Genomic DNA, 23,036 nt, shown 5'->3' on the forward strand with positions numbered 1-23,036 from the left:
ATTAATGTTAACTACACAGAAAAGCTGAAGCGTCTGTGGTGTTTCATTAGTATTATCTTTCAGGAAAGCTAAATACTTAGTAAATTTCTTTGAGAACTTAATTTTAATTCATTTTTATCTCAAGCTAATTAATATATTTATTTGCTAAATTTATTCTGTTTTCAAAGATTATTTTTTATAAGGTTGGATGGGACACCCCATATTTCATACATAAAAAAACCCACAGTATAACTCCACTTTCAATGCAAAAGAAAACTTAGCTTCAATTATGGTGTCATAGCCAGTGCATCCTTAATGTGTATGGGCTGTTAGAAGGATTCCTAAGATAAAATGGTCTTTTCAACAAGCTCATATTAAGTTGTGCTCCAGTAGGTATGTTGGCCTCTAGTTCAAACCCTGAATGATTTGAACTTTAATGTTTGGCAAGCTGCTCTGTCTACTTGCAGCAATTTTTTAATTAAGTGACAGACCACTGATTTAAACGTAACATTGGTGTACCATCTTGTGTACCATAATCATAATAATAAGATAATATTGTTTTTGTTGTTATTGTTGTTTAGATTTAGATCCCATGTTATCCAAAAAGGCTCAGCATTTGTACTTTAGTTCAACAGAACCAATGTCTATTTGTTTTTGGCAGAAAGGGTTAGTTAGCTATGTTAGCCTGAATCCAGGCAGAAGCCAAGGCAGATTTACACCTTGTAGACTTACAAAATCAGAGATGTATAGTATAAGTTTTTGTGAGCCCAAGCTCACTTCGTATTGGTCTTTGGCACATTAGATTTTTTCCCCAGGCTTTAAGAGAAGGGATTGATACGGTGTGTGGACTTTTTATAGGAGCAGGTATGAAAAAATTAGATAGCATTGATAGTCTTGTTGGGTTAAATGATTACTTGATTATGGTAGAATATAGTCTTCTATTTCCTCTGATTTTGAAAGTTTATAGTTCAATTTTTTTTTCCTGGGTGTATAATAAGAGCAGGGAGAAATGCATTTTAAAAATCTAAATACAGGTGGACAGGCAAGGAAAGGGGAGAAGGAGTATTGCTCTTTTGAGGGCTTAAACTCACTATATTAATCCAGTATTTGATCCTAGAGAGGGAAAGAAAAATAGTTATTGAAAACAGTCTAAGTAAGTGCTTTATGAATTACATGATACTACTCGCATACTGAGGCTAAACCATTTTACTCTCAATATGAGGAAAGCTCTGGTAACCTCAGAGAGGCGGCTGGCAGAATTCTGCTTCCTTTTACCAGCACAGCTCAGGCAAGTAAGGATCATATTTGATTATTTTAAATGAACTTCATCTTTTTGCTACTTTCCCTATAACTTAAAAGACATGCCTTTAACATGGCATGTGAGGTTTCCTTGAAAGTGTCGGTAAAACTGTGGGATGGAAGACGGCTCCAGTGCTGTATTTTCTTCTTGGCATGTCATAGGAACACTGGCATTCCAATTTTTAAAAGAAGGACTTGGCATGGGGCACATGTGCCAGCTTTGTTTTTCTAGCGACATTCTGTCCTCAACTCCTATAAGAGTGCTGTTTATGCTTCTGGAATGCATTTTCCAAGATACTTTTAGTGTCTTGATAATGTTGTACTCTTCTCTTATCTTCATGAAGGCTTAAAAAAAAGAAGCTGTTAATTAGTTGCCTTGTTCATAAAACTGTGCTTGTCAACAGAAAAATGTGTTTGCAACACACATAGTATCCATTTTTTTATGCATCTATTAATATTTATAGTTTTAAAAACATCAGGGCTTACTACTACAGTTCATCTTTGTGTTAGGAAGATTTAATGACAAAGTTTTCCCCACAGACCTTGCACAATTTAATAAAAACATTTAGACTAGATTGGTGCAACAATAACCCATGCAAAACCAAACTAGAAAGCTTGAGTTCATCTACCAACAACAGTAGGCAGATGCTACCTTTCCCATCTAGTCCATCAAGGCCAGGTATAGGCATTACACTTTTACCAGTATAAGTGATTAGAAACCTGTAACAGAATAGAAGTTAGGCATACAAAACTGGTCTATACCTGTAACAGAACAAAAGTTCGACACATATATATTGGTTTAAAAATGGTGGAAGCCAATCTAGATTTGCACTCCCCTCAACCCTCAACAAAGGGCAAAAGTGTGTTCTGCTTGCTACCTATCTATAATATACCCCTTACAGAAAACTGCATAACTTAGATCAACTCTACCTTAGGCTTCTTGAATGTCTGTACCTAGCCTAAATTGGCTATGCCAGTATTTCTAAAGAACTGGCAACAATTTTGATCTTGCTAGTGAATCCAAGTAACGCAGCCAAAAGCATGTCAAGAATCAAGCAAACCAACAACTAACAGGTCATTATTTTATTTATGCTTCTATCTCATAATGATGTCTTGTTGTTTCAAGAAGAGCATCCAGCCTTAAATTGCTCTTAAAGGAAAATTAAACTATACGTTCTGAAATCATAGGATGAAGTCATTCTGGGTTCAAGTTCATTAGTATACTTGCTGTTCTTGCACAACATCATTTTATTTGCAAGTCTGTGAAGTGTCTCCCTTTCCCTTTGTATTCCACAAGAGTTGGGTGCTCTTCCTGGGTTTGGTGTTGCAGTGACATCATCTGGTTTACCATCACATTTGTAGACTATGATAACTCCTCCTCAACACCCACAATAAGAAACCACAAAGTTGACTTGCTCTGATATTTATTCTTCTAAAAAAAGTTTGAATCCTTATGTCTGCTTATAGACCAAATGCTACTTAAGGGACTGTTGCTATGAAAACTGAATTAATCAAGATTTATTTATTATGAAAATCACGTGACACCTCAGGTCCATTAAAGCATTCAAGTGAGCATGATAGCAATATTAATATTTACTCTGAAGAATGTGGTATCATAAGAAGTCCTGATAGGGTTATCATATTTTCCAACACACTTTCCTTTTAAAATCCTAAAGGAAAAAGCATTAACAGATAGCTGAATACTATTTCACTTGCTTGTTGGTAGATTGATAAAATAATTTTGGCCCTGCAAATTCTTTTTGTCCTTAATTTTTATGCAGTTTTTCTTGTATGTGTTCATCCTTTTGCCTGACATGGCAAGCATCTTAATCAGTGTTGATATGTTCACTGTTGTTTTAATTAATGGAAAAGACATGAGGGAAAGTTACCTTGAAATAACCAGTGATGAATCTCTTCAAACAGTAAATTGGCAGCCAATATAAATATGCTTCTAAAACCTTCTAAATACCAGTGGCATTAAATCAAATGTCTGAAAATACAATAGTAATGTCTTGTGGAACATTAATGAACCATTCTGATTATTCCAGGTACATATTGAGGGCATTGTTTACTTATTCCATCGACTTAGCATTCATTAGGAAGCAGTGTGCTTCCTACCATTTTTTTGTAAGTATCATGCTTACTGCAAAATTATTTAAGATAATTTCTAATGATAATATCAATAATCAGGCTTCTCTGGTTTTTATTGTACACCATTTTCGCATTTATACCATTTACGTGGAAACACTGTCTTTAACAGCAGATGCTGGACTTAGTTGTAGATCACGTTTGTTATTTCATTCTCATTTCCATGAGGTTTCTTGCCTTATACTTTGTAAAAAAAAAAAAAAATTTTTAAAAATAAAAAATACAAACATCTCCTGATTTCTCTGGAGAAGTGGATTGTTAGTATTTAAATAGATCCTTTCCCCCGTCACATAAAACTAGTCTTTTATGTTGTATGAAGGCCTGCTGTTTTCTTTAGCATACTGTTAACTTGAATTATTTTGAACAAGAAGTAAACTTGCCCCTTCTAGCCTTAAGAATCCAGATTTAGTCTGTCCCCTGAATGGTTCAGACAGGCAAAGTAAAACTTCTCTTCATTAGAATACCATGTCCCGCAGACAGTTCTGTCCTTCTGCTTTCCTCAGGGTATGAATATTGTCCTTGCCTCTTGTCTAAAAAGGATGAGGCAAGTGTTTGGGATGCCATCAGGTGTTCTACAGGGCATCCCAAAAGGAACATGTATGCACTCACCCACTGAAAAGAGTCCTTACAGAATGCGGTTGGCTTTTCTGGATAATTTAGATGTTTTTCTAAGCTTTACCTTCTATATAGAGTATATAGCCTTACTTTTGCTCTTTCATGAATACCAAACAGGAGGAAGAAGTTGGTAAATTAAGGTCTTGATTCTACAAATAGTTTTGCATGGAAGTAGTCCTGTTAATTCAAGCTTTGCAGAATCTGAGTTTAACTTTGAATGAACACCTTGGCTAATTAAGCTTTTTCAAAATCAATTTTTGTTCAACACTGAGAAGAGAAGTAAAACTTCTCATATTGGCATAGTGCTGGAAGTCCCTGGTTTGCCTTAAGTGCCATGGTATCTGACACATTGCAGAATCCTTCAAATTCCTAGAACACGTTGAATATTTAGGTTCAAGAAACAGCTTCAAAAGGTCACTGTTTTATAATTCTTCACTTCTAAAGGTAAAACTTCTCATCTACTTAATGTTACTAAGTTCATAGTAACGTGGGTGTAATCTTACTGAGTGCTTACAGACATGAAAAAAAACAAACAAACAGCACTACTTTCAGCCTGGCGCACCCCCACACTAAGCTCAGCGCATGCCCAGGAGAGGCATTGTGTTAGTTTGACCCAGCTCACCCAAGGTCTGTATAAATCAGGCACTTCAAGTGTAGCTTTTTTGTGCTTTTATTGATTAGCTGATTGAATTAGCTTTAGATAAAAACACCAAATTTTGTTTTTTCACATCTGTCATTGCCCATTATCTTTTTACTGTACGATACTTATATATGGGAACCTGAATTCAAAATTGCTCATTCTAAAAATAAAAGAAAAGTTGATTTCTGTGCTACCAGTATCACACTGGATTGCAATACCTAACCAAATGAAAATATTACAATTTTTGGAGAAAAATAGTTATAGGAAAAATCTGCTACTGTGGGTGCGCGGTTTACAGTGATGTATATTAATTTGCTGTGCAGTAAAGTGTTCCCACCTGTACGTGCTGCAGTAATCTAATTAATTGCAATATTGGGCTGCAGTAATCTAATTAATTCCATCATAAAGCAGTACTGCTGGGGACAGTACTGTTTTATGGTGGAGTAAATAAGTGCAATTAAATGTGTGTGTAGATGCTGACTGCAGACGTAGTTTATGTCTGGTCAGCCCAGGCAGCAGGGGGCCAGACTCTTGCCTGTCAGTTAGGCACATGGCTCTGCACTTGTGGCATGCTGATGCCCCAGCCAGCCCCTCTTCCACCCAGCGCTACCACCCAGAGCCTGGGGCTGACCCCTGTGCCCTCTGCCAGTGCAGGCCTGCTTCACCCTGGCTCAAATTACTGCTGTTACTCCAACTCAAACTGCTCCCGAATTTATTAAAACTGCTGCCGAGTTTATTTAAACTGCTTGCTTTGCATTCATTGCATGTGTAGATTCACCCTGTTTTTCTATTTTTACTATACTACTATTTAAAAAAAGAAAGACAGAAACCTTATTTAAAAGGTAAGGTGCTATGGTACATGATTTTTGTTACCCTCCAACCCCCCCTCCCCCCCCCAAAAAAAGACTTAAATAACAATTACATGGCCCAGAAGTGTTTTATTATAGAGTTTTATCATATGATTATTTGCAAAGAAAAGAGAATCCATAGACAGGGAAGGGATGAGATGAAGGGCAAGGAGGCCATGAAGGGCATTTTTACACGTGCAAGCGCAGCAGCACTGGGCACTTTGAAAAGTGCCTGGTGCTGTGACACTTGCAGTTGCATAAGCAGCAAAATGCATATCATCGCTTGAGAAAATGGCAGCAGTGTGCTTTTGAATTAAAACACGTAGAAGATGCTTTAGTTCAAAAGTGCACCGCTGCCATTTTTCGGTGTGCTGACATGCGTTTTGCCCCTTATACAACTGCATGCGGCGCAGCATGGTTCACATTGGCTTTTCTTGATTAATCAAGTCTGCTCAGATTAATTGAGTCTCCTCAAAAGCAGCGGATCTCTGGCGCGTTGCAGGACAAAAAATATACGTGTATAAATGCCCAGAGTTCCTGGAAGGAGGTAATCTCACTGGAAGCCACAGGTGTTCCATGCCAAAGGTAATAGAGCTCTGTGTTTTATTAAATATTCTGGGTTCCCTTTCCCCGTACAGGTTTGGAGCTTGATACAGCTACAGCCAGAGGAAGTCCTTGAAGCAAGATTCCAGGGGAAGTGAATTGTTTCTAGAGCTTGTTTACCTCCATAGAGATTAGGACTAGAACGACGTAATCTCTTCATTCTTGTTGCAATGTATGGGAAACTCCACAGTTCTTCACAGTTATTCTCATTCCTTTGGTCCCTCCTCTTGGGGAAAAGCTGGAATTATTCTTATCAGTAGCCTTTATATAGGGAAACCCTACGATTGCATAAACTTGAAAATGGGTTTAACAAATGTGAAGAACCAAAAAGCTCTTAAATGCAGAACTGATTTCCTAATAGATGTATTCTGTATCATAACAATTGCTAAAGTGTTTACTCACAGGCAAAAATACTTAAATGGCCTCCTTAATCTCTAATTATTATTGCCCTCTGAGCTTGACCTCTCTTGAAGTTTTCTATAAACAATTTAAAGAATAAATGAAGTATTAGAAACAGTTATTATAGAGCAGGAAAAGTTATTTGCTTTCCTTGGGTGAAAAGATATCATTTATAAAGGACTGATTACACTCATCTGTTTTCCGGGTAGCCTATAAGTTTACTTTACCATGGCAAGGGAGAATAACAGAGAAATTGTGTCGTGGGAGCCAAGTAAGATATTGTAGCGGTAGGAAATCCAATTGCCTTGTTTTACAGCCATTTGTCTTGTCCATAGACTTGGTCAAATGACAGTTTGGATCAAAAGCATTTAAAAGGTTTTCCTGCTTTATAGTAATGAGAACAACAGAGACTTTTATGTTGTAGGAGGTTCTTATAAGGCCTTTCCTTCTTTAATATGGCTATCTGCCAGTGCATTTTTATTAAAAGCAGCTTCATATAATAAATTATATAAAATGGCTCTGCTTGGCTTCTTGACTGTCACTAAGGTTATGAGTCAAAAAAAGGGGGCCGGAGAAAAGCTTTTATTCTATGAAACTTAACCATGAAGGTCATCAAACAGGAGCTTGAGAACATTGATAGCTAACTTTGTATTTCTTGTGTATTTTTTTAAAGATGTCAGTCTGTATCTATAATGAAATGCTGGGGAACATGGATTTGATCCATCTTTGAGTCTTATCCTCTTCATATTTATTCAGGTATAAACCAGCAAGTGGCTGTGTTGTAATTAATTGAGAACACATAGATGCCAAACCTGCATACATGAGATCAGAATCAGGGTTGTTTCTACTCCAACAGTAGCATTACTAGGGGTGGGTGAGCAAGGCATCAGCCCCAGGCACCAACTTAGGAGGTGTGCCAGAATCCCCCACTCCTAAGGTGACCACCTTTTCAAAATGGAAAGACGGGACACATGCTCGCCTCTCTCCCTGTGTCCCCTTCTGCCAGTAGCATGGCTGGAGCAGAGCCAAGCCCAGTGGGGGTGCAAGCAGGCTGCCTACTGTGGGCTCAGGGCTCCCCACCCTGCTGCCTTTCCCTTGGGAGCCTTATGCTGGCCATGCACCCTCTGCCTGCCTGGCAGCAGTGAGGGGCACAACTTCATTCTGCTGCTGCCCCCACCTTTCTGGGTGGGCAGGGGTGCTGCACCATGGTGGTGTAGCCAGCACAGGGCTCCCAGGGGGAGAGCAGCAGGGCAAGGAGCCCCAAGCCCACAGTGGGCAGCCCACATCAGCCCCACAGAAATCTGGACAAGCTGCCCTTGGCTCCATCCCACTCCACACCCCGGGCCCTGGACCCATGCACCGCCCTGGCTGGGCAGTGCCCCCAGCCCCTGCCCCACTCCCTTCCTCAACATCAGGGCCCCAGTCTACTTCCCTTGGCCCCCCTGCAGGGATCTGGGTTTTCCATTCATGGTGGAAACCTGCAGGAAAGGGCTGGTTTCCCTTGCAGGATGGCAGCATTCCAGCCTGCAAGAGGCTGCTTGGGGCTGCTGGGGGTGGGACACACATGCATGAAGCCTGGAATACAGCCAGGCAGTATGGAAAGCAGCTCCCCGCAGGTAAGTCTATGTGGGAGAGGGAGCAGGCAGACCATGCTGTGGCAACAGCACCAGCTGGGGACTCTTTTTGAGTCCTTGGCATATGTAACACTTCTGTGTGCCCCTCTCCTGCTCTCAGCAACACCACAGCTCAAAACCTGCAATATTCTCACCTCCGATTTGCAAGTTCAAGAAGCAGGAATGAAGCCAGGGACTAGTTTTCTCTTAAGTTATCAAAACAACAGGACCTTTTGTCTACAAAACAACAGGGCATGGGAAGATGTCTGCTTCTCCTCTCTCATGTGGCCTTTTCAGTCTCCTCTCCTATCTCCCAGAGAGGCAGACAGAATGGAAGCAGAGGAGCAGTAGGGACGGGAAAGGAGTGGCAGCAGTTGCTCACTTTAGTGACTGGAGAGCAAGCTGTCTTACACCCAAAATCTGCCAAGCCCAGCTCTGGAGCCCCTGGAGTAAAAGGGGCCCTTTGCCTTTATAGTATATTTAGCAATAAGAGAAGCACAGCCATTTTTACAAGCAGTATTTGATTGGAGGAGGAGGAGAAGGGAGAGAGAATGTTATAGACAGGTGTATCTTCCTTTCCCTGTTCTGCTATTAAAATAAGGGGAAGATGAGAGGACAGGGAAAGGTAGTGGTATACTGTACATTTTAGGAAGATAAACAGTATAATAATCCATTTTTCCACTTCTGAGACTGTGTTTTAGCTATTCCTTAAGGTTTTGCATTCATCATTTATTTTCAAATATACCAAGTGCTCTGTAGGCAGGTGTGATGTATACCAGTGGTTCTCAACTTTTTTGGACTCAAGGACCACCTCACTCCCGACCTGCAGCCCCCTGGCCCTGCTGGTGCCCTGACCAACAGCTCACTCCTGACCAACAGCTCCCCACCCCCAGCCCTGCAGTGTGTGGGGTAGTGGGGGCATGATCCAACTGCTGTCACTCTCCTCAGGCCACCCGTGCTATCCCCCACCCCACCTCCCCTCTGGTGGTGGGTAGAGGTGAGGGGAGCATGGACCTCACCCCAGTCCGGTACAAGTCACGCTGCTGGCAGCGCAGCTGGTGTGGGGGTCCCAGCAGCATCAGCAATGAGTCTCACAGCCATGTTTCGCCCTCCCATTTCAGGTCCTGCTCACTGGGCCTTAGAGGTGGTTCCTGCCCATGTTGATCTGGGAAGGCTGCAGCCCCATGCCCACTATGGGCACAGAAATCTGGGGGGGCACCCAGATTTGCCTGCAGGGTCCAGCAGGGCGGGGTGGCCTGCAGGGAGGAGTAGAGCATGGTGCTGTGGCAGGTGGTGCTTCATGCGAAGGTGCATTCAAAGAGCTTGCTGGGCTGCTTCACCAACAGCACTGTGCAGCGTGCTGCCTGCCCCTACAGCTCATACAGTGCCAGGCTCAGGCAGCAGAAGCCCAGCACAAAAAGCGCCTGGCCTAAGCCCCCTGCCTAGTAGCAGTCTGTGCCCAAACACAGCTCTCCCACTTGGTCCCTCAGATGTGGGCCTCCTGAAACCTGCTCATGTCTCTCCAGGAGGCTGCACATCGCCAGTTGAGAACCGCTGATGTACACTACTCCGGAAAGTGCCAAAACCTAAGCAGGAGATGCGGGGTACATCACAAGCTCAAAATAGACGTTACATGATGCCTAAATCTCTCTTGAATCAAAATAACTCTGAACCCCAGCTCTCAGCTCAGAATATGAAGGTTGTGTGGGACAGAGGTAGGTTTGCCTCTGGCTCAAGGGAGGTCCCTTGTCATGAGATGACATATGAAGGTTATGCATATAAGTTCCAAGCTTTCACGCTCCCATACTGTGCTGCATTTGAGAGCCTGGAGATATCAACAGGCTGTAGCTGTTTTAAAATAATAACTATGAATTTTCTCTGTTTATCTCTGTTCAGTGGGATGACTGTTAAGTCCTTTCTGTTTATTCTTTGATAAGCCCTGGGTTGTCTTCCAGGCTCATCAGTCCTTTAACTTTAAATCAGGTGTGTTTCTGAATAATATCTGGTAGGAAATTTATTAAATAGTAGGCAGGGTTTAAAAGATTCTCTCATGAATAATAGCCAAAAGGTGGCAGCTACAGTATCCCCAACAAATACACATTATGAATGGTCCTCTTTTAAGACTAGAATTCCTTTAAACATGCCTGTTGGGTTTTGAGTACCTGCAGTTAAATAGTGTTGCTCTTGGCAGGGCTTGGTGAGCAAATGAGGCATAATCTCTTTGATCTCAGTAGTCTGGTCAGTCATCCATGACATTCTCAGTGTCTTTTCTTTCTACACCCTGTCTGAACAGAGCCCATAGCCCAGGCAGCACTCAGTGGGGTTGCCAAAGATCACCATGTGCATTGGAGCAGCAGATGGCAGGACAGTGGAAAATATGCAGCCCCAAAGCTTGGGTTCATGCGGGGTTCAGGCTTAAATTTGACCTATTCCCTACCCCACCCTCCTTCTTGAACTGTCCACTGAGGATGATGATTCTCCATTGCAACCTCTAAAATTAGGGGGTCTGGTTTAGGGGCTAGGTTCTAGATTAGAATGGTATTTAAAAACTCTTATAGGTGCTTAGAGTACACAGAAGTTTTTGCTTTTCTTTTAGTCCTAATTTCAGTAGTTTGTATAGAAGAGAATGTGAATAAGATTACACCCAGAAAACTTTGTTAAGGAGCATCATTAAGGTTTGCAACCCCAAAGTGACTCAGAAGTTAAGCAACACCAAAATTAAAGTTGCCCATGCAAACTTTATTTGACTGCACTGCATGTCTGTGCTCTGATATAATGCTTAGGTACATGAACAAATACTCTTTCTGCAGTACCTCTGCTTCACTCAGAGTTCGTGTTCGTAATGGACTATATTCACTTAATAATCTTCAATATTTTATTTCGCCCTCATTGTGGGGCTCCATGCCTTATTTACTGCTCACTGTTCAAACCCTGCTCTGGAGACAGAATTACTAATTTCCTCATAGGTAGGCCAAGTTCTTTGGATAGATGTGATCTTTTATCAGACCAACTGAGTAGTTGGAACAAAGCTTTTGGGCACAATCAGCCTTCTTCAGGCTTAGGGAGTCTCTGCTGTTCTAAGATCTCCAAGGAATGAAAGAAGATAAAAGTGTGATAGGATGTCAGTGAGAATGTAAATAGGTGGAAATTAGGAAAACAAAAGGTAGAGAAGAAAAGGAGGGGAGGAAATGAGGAGAGAAAAAAGCCAAAGGTAAGTAAGAGAGACAAGTGTAGTAGTTTTCCAAGGTAAAAAAGGCTTTCCTCGCGGCTTCTCAGTGCTGCTCATCACTGAAATATCAGAGTGCTTCCCAAACATTTATGAACTTATTTTCATAACAGCCTTTTAATAGCTGCTGCTATCTGTTTTTACAAATGGGGAAAGAGGGCAAATTTTCAACTAATTTTGATTGGACAATTGGAGATACCTAGTCTGTCATTTTTCTGGAATACTTGGCATTGGAGCACTTAATGTATTCAAAATAAGTGCTCAGCATTTCTTTAAATTGAACCTGGGAATCCCTCAATTCAGGCACCTACCGGATGGGGGTCACATGGTTACTAATTGACGGAAAAGTTTTGTTTTGGTGACTTGCCTGACAACACAAGGGGCTCAGTGGAAAAGACGGGCGTAGAATCCAGTTCCCCAAGGCAGCACTCAGCTCTCTGTACCATGAGGCCATTGCTTCTCTCCCTGCAATCCCCTTGATCTTTCAATGCATGCTTTCCATCATTCACAACAAGTGAAGATCTGTTTCTGCTGATGATATTGGCCTTTGTAGCCCCAATTCTGTCTCTTCCTTATATGCAGACACTGAAGAAAGAACCCTGTTGAATGAAGAATTGAATGAAAGTTGCACTGGGAACTTGCATTCCAACATTTTCTAACTTGGGTGCAAAACTGCAGCCTTAATAATTCAATGTAGCTTTTGCTTGTAAAATATAGATATTGTGTGTGTGTGTGTGTGTGTGTGTGTGTGTGTGTGCATGCAGGTGTGCATGTATGTATTTGTGCACACATGTGGTAGGAAAAATTATGTTAAGAATCTGATTTAAAAGACAAAGCCAGGAAATTCATAACTCAGCTAACATTCTGTCCTTAGCTCACCCCATTGTGGAGGATTATAGTGATCTCCAAACAGCGGGTGATCCAACTGCCTCTTCTGTTCTTAGAGGAAGTATAAATGGGAAATATCACAAAAGCAGGATAACACAGTATTTCAAGAGGCCACAATGAAAAAAATGTATTTTAAGTTTACAAACTGTAGTGCAGTCCTAGGTAAAACAGATTGAATTCTGGGCCCCAGTAGAAATTTCACTGAGATGATCTTGATTTTGCTGTTTAATTAAAGTTCTTTACCTTTTAATACAGTTGTTTTCTGTTGCCCTTTTCTGTTCTAGGGGGTAGCATAAGTGGAACTTCCTTTGAGCATTTTTGCAGCTCTTTCACTTTGGAATTCACAGCCCAGATTCTCTGCTAGTGCAAGTTGGTGCAGATTTATTGGCTTCAGTGGAGCTACATCTATTTGTGAGGAGAGAAACCTGTGCCCTTTATGGATAACTATTATGAATTCATATTTAGGTGGACATCCACTGCACATACACTCATATAAATGCAGAGATGACAGACTACCACTTACCTGATAAAACTTCAGTGAAAATTTCTTCTTATTAGAGATTATTGAGATATGCAACATCTCACTGAAATTAATATAATTTTCAATAAAAAGCCATAATGTTAACATTTAATCTGTATTAAAATAGTCTTCTAAGTAACTACAAGCACAATTGATGCATAGACTGTCTAGTTTTCTACATAAACAAGTTTTCTGCTTTAAAACGGAGATAGAGTTCATCACCATTACCAACCATATTAGTAATAATTTTGTTGGCTGGTTTGCTGCTGAAAAATGTTTAATTGATTTAATCCTTTTGGATGAAATAGAAAATAATTAAATTTGAGATGACAGCTTGCACAGAGAATAGAAGTTTCAAGCAATTTAAAACATATGAGTTATACTGTTAATCCTTGGAACTGACAGTGGTGTCAGATATGTACTTTTCACATACATTAGTCTGAGCGCTAAAATGTTGATCATTCATAATATGTGCATTAGTTGGAAGACGGTTGCTCCGAGTATTACCAGGGAAATTCATGATCTGTATATTTGAGAAAGCTTGGATAGTTCTCTCCCTATCCACAGGGGCCTGAATTACTCAGTCAAGAAGGGAGCGGAGTAATGTGTAGCAGTAGCAACAGACCTTACATATATTATGCAATTAACTGATGAATCGCACAATATATTTTTAAACAAGCTACTCATGCAAAGTAAGACTGGCCACAAGTGCAAAATAATTATCACACAATTGACTTGGTTAATCGTTCAATAAATTGAAACAAGACATGCATGCCAAGTAATTATCACACAATAAAAATGATTTCCAGCGTTAAAAACAGCCAATCAGCTATAAACTTAGTGCTTGAAAGTGTATAACAACTCTATAGCTGGTTTCTCTCCAGCTTTAATTTAAATGAGTAGCAATGCCCTGTATGTCAGCCTACCCCACATAACCCAAAGGATAGTTCTTCCTCCTCATTCACCCTGCGTGCTAGAGTTTCCAAGGAACGGATAACCTGTGCTTAAGTGGCTGGGCATCACTCTCTGTGCAGGGTTAGTTCCTAAATGAAACAATTTAAGTATAGGTAGGTGCACACAGATTTGTTTCACCAGAAATCTAGCTTTGCATATCCACTTAGGGGTCCTGATCCTTAGTATTAAATATGATAACCAACTGATTACTGTTTTATATTTGTTTAATGTACAGTATCCTGAGTTTAACTTTTACTTAACTGTTTAACGACTGTCAATGATTTTGTGTTCTAGAGCAAGGGGTTGGCAACTTAATGATCTGTGGGCTGCAGCTGGCAGGCAGAGCTGTTTACTCTCGCCTGCAGACATGGGGCTTCAGCAGCATTCAGTGCAAGTGGTTTGGCATCAGTCACTTTCCCAGTGCTGCTGTGGCGAAAATCAGTGACAGCAAGAGCTTTCCCTGTGCCACTGGGGAGAAGCAGTGGTGGGTGATTTTTAGTGCCTACCCACCTCTGACCTGAACTGGGTCATTCCAACCCAGAGTCTGAAAAGGTTGTTGATCACTGTTCTTGAGGATCATAATTTCTCCTACAGTTATTAACTTCAATGGGCATTGAGAACCAACTCATTACAGCTTGTGTATAGGTTTAATTGTTTAAGTGTACTTAAAGAAATGAATAAAAATACTCAAATGCTACAGTGCATACCTGTAAGCTCATGTCTTGTTTGATGACACTGTGAATTAGCAATGTGCTTCAATAATATCATTCATATAATTTTAAAGAAAAATTAGGATATAAAAATGCTGGGGTTAAAAATAACATTGGTTAAATAAGATTTCTTTACTTTGTTTTGAAATTATTGCATATAGAATGTAGTGTGCTTTAAAAAGCAAATATGAGGGACAAAGAGTAAGAGAAACAATATTGTGTTCATAAAGGTACTACTAACAGCATGGAGTAAACTTGGAACAAAAAACGCTTTAATATTATTAATACTGAAAAAAATGTTTAATGTTTTCCTTTTGCAAGAATTTTTGATGCCTGACCTTTTCCTGTCTGGTATATATTTCCTGAGATAAAATATTTTAATTTAAGAAAAATTGTAGAAAGAACATAGTGATAGAACGCTTGTGTGGCAAATGAGGATTGTCAGTCTGCTCTTGTATCCTTTTAAGTAAACTTATATAGCAGGATCTGACCAGCACAAAATACTATAAATCCTAACCGTGGAAAATGCAATATTTTTATATTTTTCATGCAATATTCTTTTCCACTGTAAACTTTACTACGGTACTGAAGAATATGCAGTGGTCTCTGACAAGCACCTGCTCTGACTTCATCATTTTCTGTATTTGCTAAGTGACCAGATCCTAATGTATCTGATCCCACCTAAACATGGGGGTTTTTTTCCCCTTTGAACTACCTCCTGGCAGCTTTGTGTGTATAAATTTCTCATTACTTTCCTACCAACTTTTACAAAATGAAAAATTCAAACAAACCCAGTTTTCCTGTTTTCCTTCCTCCCAGCTCCTGGAGCCCTTTATTACTCAGCCTTAGAAAACCCCTGTCTCCCACGTTATACCCTGCAGCCGTGGAAACCAAAAACTATACCATCTGAGGGACTATGCTTGAGGCATTGCATACCTTGCAATCACATGGGCCCCCAACATGGTCAGGCAGTCCTACTGCATTACATTTTTGCTTTTACTGTAGCTGTCTATTAAAGAGCAGAGACTTTGGGCCAGTCTAGTAAAGAGCAGATAAATCCTGCTCCTGTGTCACCTCACTCCCCAACTCACACCACTGCTAGTTCCTTCAGAATTCTCTTAGGTTATAGGCCTTATTTAAATATTAAATGAGGAGTGAAATAAATTGTGCATGAAAGTGTACACCTGGAGCCACGAGCTTAGGTGTGCTATTCTTGGCTCTGATGGTGATTACTTCTGTGACATTAGGAAACTTATTTCACTTTCGTTCCTCAGTTTCTCTAATTACAAAATGAGGGTAATACTCAAAGAATGCCAGTTGAAAAGTACCAGATAAATAGGAAGTGGGGCTAATCATTTTTTGTAAATAACAATTCTGCAATTTTTGTTGAGCTTTTTAAATTTTCATGGGAAAAAGAATGGAAGTGATACGCTAATGGGATTTAATTAGTAGTAAATTACTTTATTGTCATAAAGAGTGTCTTCCTAGTTGTAAATATTTGTTGAAGTTTCCTAAAGTTTCCTAAATTTCCATGGACTTACTTAATGGAGCGTTAATATTTTTTTACCATTCTAAGACAGTGTATATTGCAAAAAGAATTAAACACAAAAAAACCCAAAAACAAAGTGTGAAACTCATATTTGCATATGAATAAAACTAAAAAGGACTAGAGAGTATTACAAATAAGATTAGCAATAAGATTAGCATCTTCATATGAAGGATTAAAAAAGTAAGGTCATTTCACCTTCTGTTTCATCTGTTGCTGAGGTCAGAGAAATGTTTCCTGTATTGTGCGTGACTGAATAATGAATTACTTGTGAAGCTTTCCACCACTATCTGAAGTGTCTTTCATTTGTGAAAAACAGATAAGGGGACTTGCTGTTCCATAATGGCTATATTTGGTAATCAACTGAACAATGAATGTATCATCTAAATGGTAGAAAGGGAAGGAGTGGAAATGTGCTTTAGTTACAAGTGTCTCTGCTGATATCATTTAATGTAGGGTTAAATAAGGATTTGGTATGTCAGGTTAAAAGTGAAGTTATAGGTGATGCATATAGTTACATTTAAGAAGGTGCTGAATAGATCCTATATGAGAAACACCTAAATGCAGCACTGTCCCTTGGTTAATTTAATAATTTAATCACAAATCACACTTTGAAATGAATGACGTTACTTAAAATCAGTGTAAACAGCTGGTGCCTTATTTTCCTTTGATTTATGCTAGCATAACTCCATTGGCTTCAGTGTAGTTTGCTCTTAATTCACATCAATATAAGCAAGAGGGGAATATGGATTTCTTTTCTGACAGAAACAGTTTCATTATTTAATTTTAATAAGCCATATAAACAAACTAGCTCCTAGGAGAATGGAAATTATGAGTAGTTTAGACTTTGGGGCAATCAAAACATTTTAATGATCTCATTAAATATATCATTTACAGCATATATGTGTTAAAAGAAATATGTTCCCTTTGTTTAGTAAATGCATCAGGTATAGCATGTGTTTGAACATGCTGGACCTCTATTCCAATCTTTGCCAGAACCTAAGAAACATATGGAGAAAAATTCCCCTTTTTCTCTTGCCAGCATCTGTAGAGACAGAGGCCTTTTTGTCATTAGCCTTCAAATGTTATCTGCAAAGACTAACAAGAATGAAGTTATTGAAATTTGATAGACTGCATTATTACTGCATCAGCAGTCAAAACTCTTGGGGTAGTGGTGATATATTTTATTAGACCAAGTAGATAGTTGCAATTTTTTTATTTATTTGCAAGCTTTCAGGCCCAAACACTCTTCATCAGGCAAACAAAAATTCAAAGATTGTAAAAATTCTCCCAGGTAGAAACAAAACTTCATATTGCAAAGAAGAAATAAACGATGTAATAAAAGTTCTCTCTTTCTTACCCAGGAGAACCCCATACCATCTTTTATTTCTCCTGTCCAATATGAAGTTTTGTTTCTGCCTGGGAGAAATTTTACAATCTTTGAATTCTCCTTTGCCTGATGAAGGGTGTTTAGCCCCAAAAGCTTGCAAATAAAAAAAAAAAAATTTTTTTTTTTTTTTTTGCAACTATCTATTTGGTCTAATAAAAGATATGGCTTTTACCCCAAGAGTTTTGTTGGTCTGTGCCTCTAGACCAATGCAGGTACCAGCAATATCTCTTATTACTGCATCTGAATTGACACATATTACTATCAAAGTGTTACAAAGGTGTCTGCCCCTATATGCTATTACAGGAATTGTGATGGATTTTTCCTATGCATGGTATAAGTAATCTTATATTATTACGGAAATTCTGTAGTCAAAGACCAAAGCTTGAAGTATTATGCTGGCTGTGACACTTCAGTAACAGGTTGTGGAAGTGTATTTAGCTGCAGCAGTTTGAGAGATATTGGGATGGAAAGAGGCATGGTTACTTACCTTACTGCAATTTGTTCTTCAGGAAGTCGGGAGCATGTGGCTTCCACTTCTGATTGTGTATGCACTTGAAACATAAAAGAGATGGACCTTCTCAAGGAGAACTACTTCATTCAGATTTGAAAGTACAAGATAGAACACAAGGGATGAAATATTAGTTGCACTGAACTGATGGTCCAGGATTTAAAGTAATGTATATATGGTCCCTGACAGATATTAAAATGATGGTGCAATTGGGATTGGAGTAATTTTATGCCCTGTCCCAAACATTGCATCTCCTGTCATGCCATTTTAGTTTTTATAAAAGCTCCTTTAGATCAAATTATTTTGTTGTAAGAGAACAAATTTGGAGGAACTGCACTGAAAGCAATAGCAGCAAAAGTGAGAGCAAAACTTGGTTGCTAGTGTTTGTTTGTTAGTCTTGTTACTGTTTGAGCACAGCAGGCATGTAAAGTAAATGTTTTTTCTTCCAAGCTTCTGCAAGGCCTTTCAGTATGTTCTGGTACATCCATAAGTATACATGCATGGTCCCACAGTATCCATTGACAAAACAACCTTATAAATTGTACAGGAGTTCAAAAATTGTTCTGAATCTGAAGAAGTGAGGGGAAAGAGCAACACACACACAATCTCTTTTGCACCCACAGCTGAGTGGTAAATCTAGCATACTTAGTCCCATTTGGGGGAAGAAGGAATGCTTTTCATCACATTCCATCATTTGGTCATTGTACTTCTGTCAGATATCAGGAGCCCAGGGATCGCCTCTCCTGCTTTGACGTTTTGATTAAAAATCAAAATATGTCAAGCTAAAATCACTCAATCAACAGCAATGCATTTTGACTGACTGATAAGTGGTTGAACTCTGCAAGTTCATTTTTCTCTAGACGTAAAGGATGAAGGCTGCCTTATGGGCCCCAAGGACTGAGGGAGGAATGCAAAGCCAGGAGACAATGAGATTCTCATATCTCTCCTTCCTTAAAATGCCTTTGTGGGGGTTTTTTCTCTTGACATTTCTCACATTGAAAACCTTTTTTTAAAAAGGGGCCTTCAATTTATACTGACATGGTCAAAAGCACTGCCACAGGTGGTAGCCCTGATGGAAACACAAATGCAGGTATCCACAATTGGTGTTTTAACCACTGCACCATATAGACCAGCTCAGAGGAGATCTTAGATGATGCAGTGCCAAGGGCAGATCCAGGGGGCACAGTGGCATAGTTGCACCCCTCTTCCAGAAGGAAGGTCACATGCCAGCAGTTCTATTTGTCCATGGTCCCTGATGCCAAGTTCCCTTGCTGTGTATGGTGTACATCTAGAGCCTCAGGCTGGAGTGGCACACCCACATGTGGGGAACCAAAAAGTAAGGAAGGAGAGCCTCCCACTGCTGTCCCCAGCTAATGGATTTGGGAGGCCCCAAGATGACTCCTGCCCTGTTCCAACTGGGGGCTGTTAGGAGTAGTTGCATAGAAGGCTGGGTCACTGCTCCCTCCTCCTACACTGCATTTTTCCCAATGGCCCAAAGGCTTGAGGGATACATGGGGAGCAGGCAGGTAGAAGGAGTGCCTGGAAGTGGAGGGATCACCCACTGATGCTGCAATCCCCAGCCTTGCCCAGCACTTAGGGCAGCTGCTCCCTGCATCAGGAGCCCTCAGGACAGTGGAGAAAATGTAGCAGAGGAAGGAACAAGGAGCTGGCGTTTCATGTAGATGCTTCCCACAGCCCCCAGCTGTAGCAGGGCAGGAGTGGTCTTCAGGCTTTCCCTGCCCCTAGGTCAGCTGGAGGCAGAAGTAGAAGCTGGCTCCCTGTCCACCCTCCACATATCCCTCATTATTTGGGAGCAGGTGCTGGAAGGGAGCACCTATCCACTACTATGCTGTACCCATTCCCCATGCTGTAACTTACTGAAGTCCCCAGTCGGAGAGGAGCAGGAGCAGCCCTGGGGTTCCCCTGCCCTAGGGTTCCTCCGCCCTAGGTCAGCTGGGAACAGCAGCAGTAGTAGGCAGATCCCTCTTGCTTGCACCTAGAGCCAACCCATGCTGAAGAGAGGAGGGGGTGCCAAGAGCTGTGCATGTGTGTGTATGGGGAGGGAGGAGTCTTACCCATCTCCCCCAGAAGCTGCCCTTGTGTAGTCTAGGGATGAGAGGGAGAATGCAACCTCCCCTGCAGCACTACGGTATGTCCTGCACCTTACTTTTCAAATGCCTGGATATGTCCTTATGCAGTGGTTAAAATACCAGCCAGTCAGTCGTGCTCCCGCCAATACTACTACCAATAATTTTCTCATGGGAAATTTTAAGGGAAAAAATGCTACCCTAGGTATAGCAGAGTCCTGGAGATGTCTTAAGGAAGAAGGAAGTGAACTATTTTTGTGCCCCAACACTTATTTTGTTTTTAGCACTAAAAAAATATCTGTAGAACTTTGCATAGATATATAGATGAAATTACTCCATAGAAGAGAGACATCCTGTCTGCCAAGTTTCAGGTCAAAGCAAATTTTTATGCCCAAATTACAGAGCCCTGGAAATAGGGCTTTATAATGGAAATGCTGACCTCACCTTAAGTACTGCGTATGGCTCTAGTGGGCATCATTTTAAGTTCTAGTTATGATGTGCATTTAATGGCATGAGCTCAAGCATGAAGTGTAATAGGATATTTTAAGATACTGTGTTTGAAGATAATCAGTATTTAAACATTATTTATGATCCACATCATTTCAGTGCCTCTGAAACATGTCATTCAATCCTTAGTCTAGGGTCGCATAAAAAATCATGATCACATATCCCAAACTGAACAATAGCTTAGCTTTCATGCACTGCTTTTGTAATGTGGTACTTAAAATTAGGTCAGCCCATACAGAAGATCTGAAGCATTTTGACTAAACTTTTACCAGAGTATTGCCATATAGTAATAGTTCATATTTTTCATCTCAGATCTCTCTCACTTCTATTGTTTGGGGTTCTTCATTAAGTATAGATGTATAGCTATAGATATATAGATAAACATATTTTTGTCTTTTTGTGTATGGCCACTGATAACGTTAGCTTCTAGTGGTAATGCCTCCTTATATCCTGCGTAGTAGTGTTGATCATGCTTTAGTCAGTACCATGTTAAACCAGAAAAAACAACTCTTTTTGTGTTGCCTCTGGAGGTAATAATGCCAAAATGGAGGTTCTTTAATCTGGTAGGTTAAGTCATTAAATCTTGCTGCAGCGCAGATGATGATTATAACTTTCATTGTTGATATGGTGAATGGGAATGCCGTGCTGAAAGCTGTTCATTTCACATGTTACTCCCTTGCAGTCTAAAACCTCAGACCATATATTTTAACTCTGTCCCTGAGAAAAAAAGCACTGGTGATGAAAAGTACGTCTTCTGTTCATGTGGGAAATATAATGTGATTTCAGTGCAAACTTTAGCATTGCCCTGAATAGATTTGGATGACAATTAAAATGTAATAAAAAGAAAAGCACCATTACAAATATTAGGAATTCTTGAAGTCTTAAAGCAGTTTACTAACATTATACAAGCAATAAAGGACCTTATGTAAAATCTGCTGTTGACTTCAGTGAGCTCGGCATTCCACTCCAGCTCCATATCTGTTATAGAGGACTTGGAGCACTTTGCTTTACAAAAATTGCAATAACACAAAAGCCAATTTGACTTTCCCTTGTTTTGGAGTAACACTAAAATAAAATTCTCTTTTTTCCCTTTTTTCTTCTTTTTCCTCTTTTTTTTTTGGAGTATTCCAACCATGTCACAGAGGATTGGCTGAGGCTTTGATCCTGCAGTGACCTGTGGATAGGTATCTCTCTATTATCCATACCTGTCACATCCAAGTTTTCACACATGCAGGTTGGGTGAACAAATTTATGCATGGCTTTGTGTGCATGCCTTTGTAAATCTGATTCTCAGTGTCAAGTAGTGCAGTTGGGATAAGATTTTTTTTTCCATAAAATAAATTCGTAGTCACTAAATTATTTCTTATTTTTTAAATAAATGCACCAGAATGCCATTAAATATTTAGCATTTATATTTAAGATTCTGATTAATCTGTTCCTTGGAATTTTGATTTTTCCATCTTTCCAGTGAGCAGGGTTTGAAAGTAATGTTTCCAAAACTTTTTTTTTTTTTGTGGGGGAGAATTAAATAGTGCAAAGCAGTACTCATATTTTTGGACTAAAGGTTATGGTCTGAAATATTGCACAGTATCTCATACAGTAAGTCCAAAGAAGGACCATTTGTTAGACCAGCAGTGCACAAGTGTACCTAATAAAAGCTGAATCATATCATTGAGATGCCTGTGGCACTGGTTTGTTATTTGAATGTGAATAATCATTTACGAAAGAATTGTGATTTATTCTGTTAATGCTCCTGGTTTCTATTTAGATAAAGTATGTCTTGTCACTACTCACTTATGTTCTTTGACTCTTTAATTGTCATGTGCTTTTGATTTTAGTGGCATATTAGCGTACTAGTACCATTGGGGTTGTTCAGCCTGGATTCACGAGAGTTAAGATCTGTTAACCTCTTCTTTTGAGGAAGCAATTGATCAGTTTTTAAAAGTATTGGGATCAGATTCTCATTATTAAACATTAAAAAAGTAAAGGCAAATATTATTTTAAGTAACTCTAAGGGAGCAGATGTGGCACGTGACTTTTGGAGGGAAACATGCAGAATCCCGCTGCTTGTGGTAGAATATACTTGTGCAGTTCCCAAACAATAAATTTGGGACTGCTATTTTAATATCTTGCCCAAATTGAGGGACTGAGAATCCCAAATGGATGTATTCTCTTTTCTAGTAAAACAGTAAAACCCTTTGAAGGAAGTTTAATTTTTGGACAGCCCTACCAGCAGTTTTATTAATAGACAAAAATTATATGTATATATTTTCTTTATGAAATTGAGGGTGGTCTAAAATGCCTGTCTTCTGTTCTTTATGTAACCTTTTGCATTTGTGTTCAGAAACTGACATTCCAATTGATTTTCCTTGGCTTTATGCCTGGATTGAATACTGAGACAGCAAATTAGGCATGCTTAAGAAGTCCCACAAAGAAAGATGTTTGCCATGAAAGAGGAGCTAATGTGACTCTTATTTGAAGCATCTTAGTTTACTCAAATGATTAAATGATGGCATTGTATAAGTGAGTTAAAGCATGTGGGAGTAAAAACTTGAA

General features: G+C 39.7%; 1 protein-coding gene across 1 annotated transcript in view; it reads left to right on the top strand.

Annotated features, from left to right (window-relative positions):
• GMDS (GDP-mannose 4,6-dehydratase) overlaps positions 1 to 23,036 on the top strand; it is a 663,276-nt gene that overhangs the window by 294,050 nt on the left and 346,190 nt on the right. The window lies entirely within an intron of this gene.

This window comes from Gavialis gangeticus, unplaced genomic scaffold, assembly GCF_001723915.1.
Source record: "Gavialis gangeticus isolate Ggan-Ray unplaced genomic scaffold, GavGan_comp1, whole genome shotgun sequence".
Taxonomy (NCBI): Eukaryota; Metazoa; Chordata; order Crocodylia; family Gavialidae; genus Gavialis; species Gavialis gangeticus.